We start from the raw sequence: 14,344 nt of genomic DNA, 5'->3' as shown, positions 1-14,344 counted from the left end.
TTCAGGAAGCAGCTGGGGCAGCATCTGGGGAAGACATTGACTAGCTGTCTCTGGTGGGGATGGGGGAGTGAGGAACTGACCACAGCTGGATGGCTAGCTGTTCTGAGTGTCTGCACTTGAAAAGTTCAATGTGTTTTGCTTTCTCCAAGCCCAAGAGTATCTTCACTTCAAAGTTAGCCTGGTAGTATGCATGACGGATCCAGTGACCTCAGCCACACTACTGCATATCTATGTAGTTTAGAAATGAGGTCTACTTGAAATGACCTAATTCCTTGCTACTCAAATTGTGGTCCAGGGACCAGCCCATTGGCATCTCATGTGAGTTGGTCAGGAAATACCCCTACTTTGACCTACAAAACAGCAATCTGCATGTCGCATTGGCCCAGGGGATTCCTGTGCATAACACAACTTAATCACTGACCTGGTTCATTCCATGATTGGAAGGAATGGCGTCCTTCATCCTGCCACTGTGTTCTTCAGCCAAGTGGCATAGATGGAGATCCATGGGCAGGAAGAGTGAGAGCACAGCTCACCTCCAACATTCACTGAGTGTGTAACCTTAGCAATCAATCCCTGTATCAGTCGTGATCTTTTTATCTGTAAAATGAATATGATAACATCTACATCATGTGTGTGAAGATTATTAACGTTGACAGCTGATAGGCACCTATGGAGATGGCAGAGGAATCCTGGAGATTCAAGTTCTGGGAATCTCCACTGCTCCACACTGCAGCCAGAGGCAGCGCTCTCTTCATGGTTCAGCTGCAAGGGATCCTGGTAAATTGGTGGAAAGAGGAGAAGCAGAGCTGGTGCATGAATTGCAAAGGCTTCCGTCCAATAGGAGCCTCCTTCTTCATCTCTGCCCTCTTAGAGATGGACACTGATGCCCTCACATATGGTCTCAGTAGGTTCTGATCCTGGGTCCAGACCACCTCCCTCTATGGCAGAGGGGAGGTTCTAACTGCTCTCACCAATTTGCCTTACCTTGAGCTGCCACAGCTAAACCCATGGTGCTGCCACCTCAGTGCTCATGGGTTAGCAGGAGAGCTTCTGCAAAGTAGGTCCCTGAAGCCCACCCTGGGGCTCTGCAGAGTAGTCAGAAATGGGGCTCAGACATGCACACTGCTGGCCCCTGGGCCATATAGAGCACTACTGTTGGGTGGCCTGGGGACCACACTTGCAGGAGCTATGCACAGGACTCGAAACTGCTCAGTGCAGGCCACAGCTTCTCTACCTCCACCCCTCGACCACGCCCAGGTGCTCTGGAAACATTTGTGGAATGAACAAAGCCCTGCCAGTTCTGTGATGTTTCTGTTACTTTCCAGCCGTGGAAACTTACCCTGTATACCTGTATATCAGGAATGTGAAACACCTGTATATACCCAGAACCTGGCACCTAGTTCTATGCCCAGTCTATGATTTCTGGGATAAATTTCTTGCCATAACAAATAACTATAAACTAGTGTCTTGAAATAGCAGCAGTGTGTTCTCTCACAGCCCGCTGATGAGAAGTTTGAGATGGAGGTATCTGTGGGCAGCTCCAGGTGAAGGTCACTGGGAGGATCCTGCCTGGCCTCCTCTGCAGACCTCCATGTTCCTGGACGTGGAGCTGCAGCACTCCCAGATGCAGCTGTCTTCACACAGTGTTCTTCCTGGGCGTCTGTGTCTCGCCCCTCTTGTTGTAGGAACACAACAGTCACTGGAGGTGGGGTCCTTCTTCATCCAGTGTGACCTCACCTTAACCAACTGCATCTGCAAAGACCCCATTTCCAGATAAGATCCTGTTCTGAAGTTTTGGGCGGGTGTGGATTGCAGGAGACAGGACATAATTCATTGCCCTGCCCTCAAGAGGAGAAGAACTAACCTGTCCCATATAGTTTAAGATTAAAGTCAGCAAGAACATCTCCTCCTTCTCTTGGTCACATCTCCCTTCCCTCCCAGAGCTAATTGACAGCTCCCACGGTGGGATCCTGTGGCTCTTGCTCTGTTTTCCTTTCTCTATTCAATGGTTATGATGTGACTTCGACAGGGCAGGTCTTCAACTCTGAATCCCCCACTTTCTCCTATGGGGTGGTCTTCTTCTCAAAACCCTCAGGGTCCCCATGCCAGCAGGGGTCGTCACACCCTCACCAACCACCAACAACTGGGAGGATGGAGGTAGTGGGCTGGGTACATCAAGTTAAAGGGAGGGAAGGAAAATCTTGGATTGTAAATTTTTTTTCTGGAAGATCTTGGTGAAAACATGATTTTAATTAAAAGAAGCACAGTTCAGATAAAGAAAGAAGTGTCCAATATCTGTGGCTTTTGAAGAATAAGCACCACAGACTCAAATCCACCTCTTCTTCTGGGATTTTCCATGTGGGTTTACACTCCTCTGCCTTGGGGGGCACAGGTGTGAGCAGGGAGGAAGGAGAAGGCTCAGAGCCTAAGTCTCTCGGACAAGACCATCTCGAGGTGGCCCTGCTATGCTCCTAACCTTAAGTCTCCCATTTCCTGCCCCCTCAGCAGGCTACACCAGCCAGCAGCCTTCTACGTGGCCGTGTGCTCTACTCACTGCCCCTGCTGCCTGGTGGCCTTTGCTCCTGTCCCACCTCACTGACACTTGGCCCCTCTCAGGCCTTCCTCAGGACTCCCCTTGGCCAGGAACCTTCCTCATTTCCTTGAGTTTAGGTTCGGTTTCCTCCACTGTCCCCCATCCTTGCCTGTGGCTCCAGGCACCCCAGGGTCCCAGCACATGTTGCCTCTTGCTATTATCCTGTCACTTTCTCTTAAAGACTGAGGCCACGCGAGGCACTCAGCACACCATCATTTCTGGACGTCCTGCAGATGGTCTTGCGAGGGGTTGTTCTCAACACATGCGTAAGCACCAAGGAGGAAGCCCTGAGTGGGTCGGTGCAGGAATGAGACCGCAGCCGGGGTACCCTGTCACCTCCACCAAGGCGCCCCCGCAGGCCTCCTCCCACTGCCACAAGGCATTGCAACAGCTCAGTGGCTGCAGACAGCACGAGATATATTCTTGTACAGTTTTGGGGGTGAAATGCCTGAAACACTGCTGGCTAAAGCCAGGAACTCAGCAGGGTTGCATTCTTTCTAGAGGCTGTGGGAAGACCCCTCTGCTATTTTCTGGATTCTAAAAGTGCTCACATTCCTCGACCCAGGGCCCCTTCCTCCATCTTCAAAGCCAGCAGCACAGCCTCTTCAATCTCTCTCTGACTGCTGCCTGCCTCTTCTATTTATCAAGACCCTTGGGATGACCTTGGGCCTACCTGGATAATACAGGAAAATTTGCTTAATCATACCAGCCAATTCCTTTTTCCATATAAAAAGATTATTGTAGGTTCCAGGGATCAAGAGGAGGATATCTCTAGGGGCCTCATGCTCCCTACCACAACTCCTCTAGCCCCAGGTGCCCTCCTGATCCCCCCGCCCCAGCCAATGACAGGAAGGTGGCCAGTCTCCTTCCCATTCATGAAGCCGCACAGTTGTCATGCAGGCTCCACTTCAGAGACCCATCCCTTTCCTGCCTGTGTAAAGACCTCCTTCTCAGCTTCCTTAACTGCACAGATGAATGAGTTCCCAGGGACGCCATTACCCTGCTCACCAAATGTGCACATAAATGAGTTGCCAGCTCAAAATAGCTCTTCAGGTAAGAGGGAAATGTGTGAAGGCAGCTTCCACTTGGAAGATGATTTGACGAGGGTGAGTGTGCTCCTGAGGATGAGGGAGAGCGAGTGTGCAGAGGGGCCCGGGGAGGCCCAGATGGTGCTTGAGTTCTCCACTTGCTTGTTTTCCTGGTGCTCATTCTCTGCCTGGTGCAGAAAGCAGTCTCCCAAGAAAGGATGCTGATATGGATGGATTGGATCTGGAGGCCCCAGAGGCCCGTGGATTGAAGGTTGGTCACCAGCCCTTGGTGCTACTGAGAGGTGGTGGGACCTTTAGAAGGTGGGACCCTGTGGAAGGAAGTTAGGTCATTGAAATCATGCCCTTGAAGGGAATATGGGGACCCCAGACTCCCCTTTGTCTCTTCCTTCCTGGTCCACGAAGACCTGCAGCCTACGCTCCCACCATGTTTGCTATGCTGCCACAGGCCCAAAGCAACAGGCTGTGACCTCTGAAACCTCTGAAGCCATGAGCTAAAATGAACCTCTCCTCTTTTGACCTCAGTTATCTCAGGTGTCTGTGATAGTGACAGAAATCTGATGAGCACATGTGTCCTGCCTTGGGGGCCACGGGACCAGGCAGTGGAGGTGTGGGTTACATACACCTTCATGTCCTCGTATCCCAGAGATGTGCTGGGAATTGGCCACAGGCCAGCCCTGAATTTGAAGCTCAGGAACAGGCAGATGAGGTGCCCAGTGCCCCATGGGGGTGACAGGTGACCACAATGGAAGACTGAGAGTAAAGGCCTGGACACCAGCTGAGGTGGCCAGAGAGGGGACAGCTGAACCAGAGCAGAGGACAGAGTCAGTCCATGGCCTCCACATTCCAAACTGAGATGTCATCATGACCAAGGCACTTTGGAGCAGAACTGCTTAATGTGACCCAGCCCAATGTTAGTGTCCGGAGGCAACAGAGGAATCCAGACAGAGCAGCAGGTATTCAGCTGTCTCCCACCTGTCAGTGTGTGCTGGCTCCTGATCCTCAGGGAATTCACAGAAAGCTTGTGGGCTCCAACCAGCCCCTGGCTTTGTGTCATTTCTGAAGAAGCCCCATTGGTGACATCAATGTGAGGTTGGAGGAGATGGCCTGGGTACAGCATGGGCCACTGTCTCTCTCTCCAGCTCCCACCTTTCCACCTTTGGGCCCTGTCCACACTGTAGCTGGGACATGGACTTCTCCACAGTCTTTGTTCTCATCCTGATGATGTCATGACAGTCCCCACCTCAGACAGACCATCTGAGCCACCTGCTAAAGCAGCTCACCTGTCTGTTCAGTCTCCAGGTCAGAACTGGCCTGTGTCCTTCAGAGCAAGCCTGGGATTGCTGTCACTCTCCTCTGCCCCTGGGGTTTGTCTGCTCCTTACCATGAAGAAAAGGACATTTTTCTGGCTGTCAGATGCTGAGGCCCTGTGTCCAGGGCTCGCTGAGCATGTACTAACTGAATCAATGTGCACATGTATGCATGATACACTTTTAAATATTCCTTCTGTTTTATAAGAAGCATCAGTCAAAGACACTAAGACCACCTACATCAGATGCCTGGTTACAGCACAGCTGAGCCTTAGGGTCCATGGAACAGAACCCCTGGGATTTGAGTGGGAATTCCCAGGTGGGACTCCTGGCTGTGCAGTGACTTGAACATGAACTCTTGAGGACAGGCACATGTTCCAGTGCCCACACAGTGACCATCCCTGAGTCCTCCAAGAATACATAGTGTCTGGTCTCTTTTGATTTTTCTTCTACTAAAACCACTTTGCCTTTGTTCTCCGCATTTCTATTTATTTTGGGGGAAAGCCTCTACTGTACTTCCAGTGTGACTGTTATTTAGGGTCCTCCCTCCCAGCCTGAGACGGGGTGATGACTTAGAACGCTCACCCTTTCCTAGCTCCCTGACGGGGAGGATGTTGGAAGGCCATTTTGGAGTTTCCCTCGCTAGCAGGCAAAAGAAGCACAGGACTGTGGCAGTGCATAAAACCCTCCCAGTCTTTTGAATTTGCAGATGGGGCCCCAGCTAACAAATTGGCCCATCAGGCTGATGTTCTCTGTCCTTGTTAGCGCGCGGGATCCAGCCTGTCTCTCTTCTAATTGGAGTTTTACTTTCTGAGGCGGAAAGTCAAACTTGGCACAGTTAAAGTGCTTCTTTGTTGATGCCCACTTGCCTGTGATAGAAAAGCCACTAATTTCCCAACAAAGAAGCTGGTGGCCTCCACTGGTCCTTCTGTGAAACCAATTTTCCTCCTTCCTTTTTTTTTTTCCCCTTTACCTCTCCATTCTTTTCCTTTCCTCCCTCCCGGCTTCTATTCCTCGTTGCTCCGATTTCTTCTTGGGTGACCTTGGTTAAGTTACTTAACCTGCTTTGGTTCATTTCCTCCTCTGTAAGATAACAGGACCTCACTTACAGTTCTGTTTCCAATATTAAATAAGAAAACACTGGGGGTCCTCGACAAGCTGCTCTGTACATTCTGCTGGCCTCGTCACTGAGAGCTGCTATTCTAATTCCTGGGTTCTCACCCTCTCTCCGTCCTTCTCTTTCTCCTATTCTCTTCCTACTGCTCTCTTGTTCCTACTGCTCTCTTGCTTATTTTTAGAACATGAATCTTTCCTCCCTTTCTTCCTTCTTTATTTTCTCTTTTGTAATTCAGCTCTGGTGATTATCTAAAGATTAGCTTGATCAGAGACACCTTCTCATTTATCTGAGATGCACAGTCAGCCCCAGGGCCCTTTGAACCAGCATACATCAGCACAGAGCTGGTTTATAACACTGGCATTTGCGGTCAACTCAGTGTTATCTTACGTCCTCTCCAGCAGCCAACGGATCCCAGAGATAATCGCAAAAGGGTTTATGTTTCTCTAATCAGGAAGTAAGAGCACCGAGGAAACCACCTCTTAATCTAGGGTAAGATTTTCTCTGGACAAAACAAGTAAGAAATATGGTTATTATGCTAGGACTCTCGTCCGCCCCCTCCTAAATTGAGCAAAGGCTCATAAATTGTTTGCCCTGTGTTTCTGGACAGCTGTTTGCTGACTCTCTGAATCATCAGCCAACGTGTTGGCATCTTATTAATCATGGGCTGTTTCTATTGCCTATTTTGGTGAGGAATTCGGCTTGCTAAAGGAGTATGCCACTCAGCAAATAAGTTTGATACCAAGTGAGGGTGACGGTCAGCTCCTTAGATGCCCTCCCGTATAGGCATTTTGTTTTCCTTCAATTTACAGGACCGTTTGTTAACATTTCCTCCGTGTCAGGAAGCACAGATGTTTTTCAGAGGGATTTTTCCATTTGTATGCCTAAAGGGCTTGGGTTTTTGTTTTGTTTTGTTTTCTTCTTCCAGTTCTCTGCACAGGATCTTCATGCCCTGTCCAAATGCAAGGATCGACACCTTTTAGCCACAGGACAATCAATCGCTACCACGCTAAGTTACGCTGAGTTTCATCCTGCCTGCTCCTGAGCCTGCACCTGACACAGTGCTGGACTCCTTGCAGATCCAGCTGGCTCTGCACATGACCTCTGCAGGTGGAAAAATGTTTGTCAACATGCAGCTGAAGGGTGGAGGAGGAGTCCACCCAAATGGGGGAAGTTGGAGAGCATGCTCTTTTTGCAGCAAATGTGAGTGGACTTGGAACCCAGGGCTTGGATTCTAGGAACAGCTGTGGCACCCTTTCTTTGCTGTGTGGCCTCAGATGGGCATTTCATCTCCTTAGGACCCTGTGTGCTCATCCTGTCCTTCCAAGTGTACAGATTTGGGTTAAAGACCAGGTGAAACAACAAGACATGAGGCCATTTGTATGTATAAAACAGTGAGAACTTTAGTAACTTTTTTGTTACTGTCTTCCAAAAACCAAGATGGCACCTGGTGGACAAGCTGACATTTATTGAGCATTTACTATGATTTGGCAGAGTTCCATACACTTTTGCATGTGTTCTCTCATTTGAACCTCAGAAAAATGACAAGTTGTAATTCTTCTTATTTTGTATATGAAGAACCTAAGGGTGAAGAGGTACAGCACCCTACTGGATGGTGCCCAGCAAACTAGCAATGAACACGGGCCTGAACCTCTCTTCACTGTGACAAAGCTCAGTCTTTTATGCTATAGCTACTTGAAAAGCCAAGCATGCTTCTCCCCTTCTATGGAGAACAAAGTCTAGCAACTTAGTAAGGGAAATCTTTGCCAAAAGGATGCACAAACGTGTTTGATCAGATCAGCTGCAGGCATCAGTGGCACTGGCCACACTTTCTGCTAAATGTTTATTGAGCAGCTCTTATGTAGAAATGCAGTTGTTACCGGTTTCTTGGCTCAGGCATCTCCACCTGTCCTTTGGTGATGAGCAATGAGTGCAGAGCTCGCCTTGCTCCACAGGCAGGCCTCAGACGAGTTGCAGGAATCTCCCATTTTCAGGTTCTGCCTCTTTGATGTCCCAGTAACCGGATAAGTGGTCTGTTTCGCAGCTTGGAAGCAAATGGGACACGGTGGTTGCTGGCATTAGGACTGTGTATTGGGAAACAACCAATCACTGCTCAAACATGGGCTCAGAACTGGTTCCATGGCTTTCAATCAATGAGCTCTCTCACCTGGGCTCTGGGCATATCTGAGCCTCAGTTTCCTCATCTTAAATATAAGATGGGCAGGGGTGTCAGGTATGGGAACAGCATGCGGCCCTCTTCTGGCCATCCCCATTCCTTACCTGTCGGGTTTTTCTTCTCCATGGTGGAGGAGGTTCAGGGCTAACTGAACTGGGGAGAGTTAGGATTCCTCGGTCTTTATGCACAGGAAGCCCCTGAGCTGTTTTTCATGACTTTCTTCCATGTCCTTTTATAATGAAGCATCAAAGATTTTTCTGGTTGTTTTGTTTTTCCTTTTCCAATAGTAGCCAAGATAACAATCCTCTTCAGCATTGGCCATGCAATACAAGTCCTTGCTAATTAATAGTGGCCTCCATAGGGTGAGATTTCTATAAAAATAAATTACACATATTCAGGTGTCTGGGTTTTGCCACCATTAAACTTAACTGCCCTGTTTGTGTTTCTTTATCGCTCTATTTTTTTAAAGAAAAGACTTTTAAAAAAGAAGAAGAAGAAGAAGAAACTACATTACTTCAGCCAGGAGCTGGGAAGAAGCTGTCTTTTTGTATTTCTAATATCTTCAAATAAAATATGTTCAAGCACTCCCAGCCATCTGCAAAAGTCTGTTTGGAGAGACAACTACTTCCCCTGCCAGCCGCCCCTGATTCTTATAAGCATCAATTCTATTTCCCAATTCCTTTGCTGGATTAAATTTATGAACTGCGCAGCCCTTTGGGTGATAAATCTGTTGATTGTGACCATTTCCTCTTTCCAGCTTCCAATTAACATGATTGGTGTGGAATCCACAGAGACAGCTAAGGTCTTGTTACCTTCATCTTGCAGCTCAGAGCTGAGTCAGCACCAGGGCCAGCAGTCCCGCCCCCCTTCATCATTTCTCACACACCTTTCAGAGCATTTAACAGTGGCTCAATATTATTTCCATTTATTTATTTTTTGAGAGGGGGGCTCTGAATATAAAACTGCAGATGCAGCTTATAATATTTTTTTAAAAAATATTCTACTCAGTATGGGGAATTTCTGTAAGTTTTCATTCTCTGAGCAGCTTCAGTTTTGCTTAGAAAAATGGATCCAGCTTCTAATCAGTACCACAAATGACTGCAACACATTTGACACATGCAAAAGGACACAGAGGAGATGGAGAGGGAGGAAGTTCCACCACACACACACACACACACACACACACCTTTACCTCCCTGCCGTCATGTCATCTCCTGACCCTGGGTGTCACCATCGCCATCACCAGCTGGTATTCTGGGGCTGTGGAAAGTAACTGGGTCCAGTCTGTGAACCACAGTTGATTCTGCTCCTGACTCTCACTTATGCGCTGTGTGATTTGGGGTGGCAGTACTTCCATGCCTCACTCCCAATTCCATCATCCATTTAGAAAAAAGTAGGGGGTGATGAGTGCTTACCTCTCACAGGTAGATTCTGAAATAATGTGAGCATTCTGCAGCAGCTGAAAACCAGTGCGCAGAGATGCTCTTATCTCATAGTGCACTGAGAGCTGTCACTCAGGAGCCAGAGGGTTTGGGTTCAGATTCCAACCCTACCACTTCCTGGATATATGGCCTTGGCACTCTTTGTTTCAGATTTCTCATGTATAAAATGAGAATGATAATCATAGAAAACATTTTATTATTGTGAGATGAAATGCACTAAGAGCTAAAATTGTGATAAACATAATTATCATCTAAAACATCAATAAGCCAATATCTGTTGAGCACCCACTACAAGCCGAGTGCTCTTCTAGGTACTTGGCATGGCCTCCTGGTGAAGGAGAGCCTTCAAAGTCAGCTGGAGCATCACATTTAGGGGGGACCTTTCCTGCACTTCAGTCTCTGGCTAATCTAATCCTCTGGCATGAGCTCTCATAAGAGATGGCCTGCTCATCTCAGCACCTGTGACTGTCACAGGTCTACTCTGCATGTGCTTATGTAAGTGTCACTCAACCACAAAACCCTGAGCACAGAAACTGTGCCATTGCCAATGTTTAGTGCAAGGCCCAGCACCTGCCAAGAGCTCAATCAATATTTGTTGAATGTCAAATGGGGATACAGTCCTGTCCCTTGTCAATTGTTGTAAATTCTACAACAAAGCTGTATTTAAAAAGTACTATAGAAACTCTAATGGTGAAGAGCTGACTCCACCCGAGACTCGAGGACATCTTCCTGGTGCAGGGCCATGAAGGGTGACTAACAGTTCCTCAGGCTAGGGGGAGTGGGGCACCAGGCAAGGAAGAGTGCACACCAAGGTAAGGAGGGGAAGTGTGTGGGGTGCTGCTTGGCAGGAGCATCAGGGGGCAGTGTCTCCCATGGGCACTGTGTTCGATGCTTTGCACCTGGTTGATACTTAAAGAATATTTTCCACAGAACATTGAATCAAAGGGCCAGTGCTCATCCCCAAGGAGAATACAAGGTATCTGGCTGTGAATAATAGGCACAAGGGTTGGTATTATTTAAGATATAGGTTCTGACTGTGGTGATAGAAACTAAATGGAAGAATGGTTTAAATTAAACATTTGTCTTTCTCTCACAAGCAGTGTGAACGTTAAGAGGGGAGGGTGGGGATGGTGGCCGCATGGACTAGGGACTGGGCTTTTCTCTCTTCTCGCTCTGCCATCTCAATACAGCTTTCATCCCTGGGACCTGGATGGCTCCTCTAGCTCACACCGTGCCATCCCCCTAAGCCAGTGGATGGGTGGGGAAGAACTTGTCTCCCACTGGTAGCTACCTCCAAGAGAAGTTGGGAAATAATCTTGAGCTGGTAACCATGCATCCTGCCAAGATTTTCATTACTATAGAGGGAGCAAAAGCGAATATTAGGATGACACTTTGACACCTTGGCTTCAGTGGCTTCTGTGCATGGTCAGGAGCTTGCAGAGATTGGGGGTATTGAGATTGAAGTCCACAGACATAAAGCTTGAGAGAGTTGAGCTCCCGAGAGAACTCGGGTTCAATCTCAACCTTCCCTGTATGTACAGACAAACTTGGTTCAGTTAGAAGGAGATTTTTTTGAAGGACACCTGCCAATGCATGAAACTACTCTGACATGCACATTCTATTAGGAGAAGTGACAGGAGTTATTTGCTACTATTAAAATACAAAGCCTACAATGCACAATTCCTTTATAAACTTGAATTCCTTCATTGTATTAAAAACAAGCTTTATAGTGTGGGAGAGTGATGTGTATGTTTTAATTATTTCTGCAAGATTTAGGAGTCAGTGACATAGAGATCCCAGTAGGCTTTGTCTGTTACAGAGTATGAGAGCTTGCTTGCTATGCTTAGTAAGGCCTCCATGATTGATGTCACAGTGGGGTTAGAGGAAGTCGGGCATTACAGAGAAACTAAAGAAATGCAGAGTCTGGGTAGCAGGTGAATCCCCTGAAGTGCTCCCTCAGGATACAGGGAGGGGGCAGCCAGTGGTATTCTTAAAGTGACTCTAAGACCAGGAGTTAGACAATGATAATTACATGCAGTTCCATATCTTTATCAGTTATTTGTCAGCAAATATCCCCTCTCCTCTCCCTCCCTCTCCCTTTGGAACAGATTGGACTTCCTTGTTTCATAGACTCTTGCATGGACAACAGAAGGTGAGCATATTTAACAAAAGCACACAATACAGGCGCTGTTTAATTGTGTTTGCATGCAGGCTGGCTCCTGGGCACCAGTGATTTGCCTTGAGAAACTCATGCCCAGAAAGGCTACTGCATCCTCAACCTGGACCCCATGATGAAGACAGGTGGAGCAGACCCAGACGCAGCCTGCTGCCAACACTGCTGCCTGAAGCAATTCTGCCACTGAAGATCATCCTGAATGCACAGGAATAGATGTGCTTACAAGCCTCCGAGTTTTGTAGTTTTTATGCTGCATGACTAGTTCACCAAGACACCAAGCTTCTTAATTCCGCTTTGATTTGTTTCCTATGTGAATCGCAAGTTAAATGCATTTTTAATGCAAACACAGTTCAAGGAAGATGGTAGGGAGAGGCGTGTGAGGTAGGGCTCAGCTCCACACAGTCATTCACAGTTTCAGGCCTTTTATCTCGTGTCTGCTATGCCCCATGGTCTTAGACTCTTCCTCCAGAACATATGCGTGTGTCAGCAGGTGGGTGAAGGTGAAGAGAAAGGGCCACTCAGAGATTCTGTTATTCTATGGACATTCCCTGCACCAAATGGTCTAGCTTCATTTCCAGGTATAACAGAAAAAAATGAATAATTAGCCAGTCTCTTGCCTGGGGAAATAGGATGGAGAAACATGTTCCTAATCATGGCAAAACAGGGACAGAGGAACAGGAGGAGAAAGAACATGAAAGAGTAGCTATCAGTGAAGGCAGGGTACAATGACTTTAGCAGGAAGCAGTATAGGAGGCAAGAGCAGAAATGGGATCAGATCACAGAGGACATGGTGATTTACAGCTTCAGCTGAGCAGACCAATGTCTTCCAGGTGTTAGGGAGCCCTGGAGGCTCCAGGGGAGCTAGACCCGGCTTGAGCTACCAAGACAAGAGCCCCAATGGCAAAGGAGCCATACGACTGCATCAGACTCCACCTGATGCAGAACAAGAAGGGAACAAGTACCTTGCCTTCCCCTGCTTCTAGGCTGGGTGTCCTCCAAGCAGAGCAACAGCAGGGAGCTGTGTGCGAGTCTGTTACAAGAGGAATTAGTATGTCCCGGGAAGCAGGAGTGGCAAAGACAGGGATTCAAACAAGGGTGGGGTTCAGGGAACCTCTAATATCAACCAGGTCCTGCAGGGAGCCTCAGAGTAGCAATTGCATTACAGTGTGTCCTGGCTTGAGGTCACAGAGATGGGTCTGTACACCCCAGACAAGTCAGTGATTAGGAAAGGTTCCCAGGTGGCTGTGTCACCAAGGGGCACCTCCAGGCAAGATGACACCAGCACAGTCCCACAGAGAAGACCATAGGTGTGAACCTGCAGCAGCAGACACTCAGTACCCCAAACTAAAGGGGACACAGGGACCTAAGCGGCCCCCACCAGTGGCTGTCCGTACTTCCCACTCTCGGGTCTCCTGATAGGCTTCCAGTTGGCTGGACTTGACTCTTGGGGTTAAACACTGAGGGAAGCGGAGGGAGGGAGCAGGCAACTCTCAGAGCAAAGGAGCAAATGACAGGTAGTAACTGCTCAATAATATCTGCTAAGCTGAATTTTGCTTCCCCACATGTTACAGACTTTTCTGGCGTTTTGCAAAAATTGGATCTGTCAACAGGGGTTGAAGATTTACCATCACTAAGGAAATAGTTTTCAGTAGAAAATTATCATTTGCCTAAGAGTGCATGACAGATACTGATTTTGTGTCAAACATACTACAATTTACTCAGCAACCTAAAGGGAGTTGGAGGGGAAGTCTAGACTCAAACTTGAGTCAGATGGAGTCCAGCTACCCCCAACCACCTTCAGAAGTATTAAGCCAAAAAAAAAAAAATCACATCTTTTTTCTCTTTCAAGTACAGAGTATGAATTTTAAACAAAAGTCCAGAAGTCAGCTGAGGTGAAAGTATGGTGCAGATTTGAGTTAAAAGCCTGGGAATCCAGGGCAGGGCTCTGCACATTGATGTTTGCTTCACAGGATCCTCCCGGAACGCACAGTGTGCTCCTCCTCTAGTGGCTCAGGGGACTTCCCCGTGTGGCCTGCTGCTTAGCTGTTCTTGAGGGATTGTCTGGAATACCCACCCACTTCTCATAGCTCAGTGCAAATGTTAGTTGATGGAAGCTATAGGTTGTCCAAGAAGACCTGGAATCCAGAAAATGACACATGCCAGACTCTCTGAAGAGACCACAAAGAGAACTGTGTCAGAGAACGTCAGTGCTGGGTCCCTGCGCCTCTCAACTCACCTCTTGCCCTGTCATTTCTCCAAGGTGAGTATGAGTGTCCCTCTGAAGTGGAGAACAAGACTGAGGAAGATCGGGTCACTTAACCCCAGCCACACATCTGCAGGTGACAAAAAGAGGACTGGAACGTGGATCCTACAAACCACAGCAAGTGAGAGCCTAATAGTGGCACTAATAATTAACACCTGGGGCTTGGCCTCGGAGCAGTCTGCTGCCCCCACCTGGATGCGGACCCTCCCCTCCTCCCCTCCCCT

At 48.0% G+C, this 14,344-nt stretch overlaps 1 long non-coding RNA gene across 1 annotated transcript in view; it reads right to left on the bottom strand.

Annotated features, from left to right (window-relative positions):
- Nucleotides 1–13,249: 13,249 nt before the first annotated feature.
- LOC125616505 overlaps nucleotides 13,250–14,344 on the bottom strand; it is a 2,397-nt gene continuing 1,302 nt past the window's right edge. The window contains exons 3-4 of the long non-coding RNA XR_007347136.1: nucleotides 14,094–14,190; nucleotides 13,250–13,992 (exon numbers count right to left, since the gene is read on the bottom strand). This is a non-coding gene — a long non-coding RNA (uncharacterized LOC125616505). The remainder of the gene's footprint in view (nucleotides 13,993–14,093; nucleotides 14,191–14,344) is intronic.

Source organism: Marmota marmota, unplaced genomic scaffold, assembly GCF_001458135.2.
Source record: "Marmota marmota marmota unplaced genomic scaffold, marMar, whole genome shotgun sequence".
NCBI lineage: Eukaryota > Metazoa > Chordata > Mammalia > Rodentia > Sciuridae > Marmota > Marmota marmota.
The sequence above is the reverse complement of the archived record's forward strand: the minus strand, read 5'-3'. Positions and strand labels throughout refer to the sequence as shown.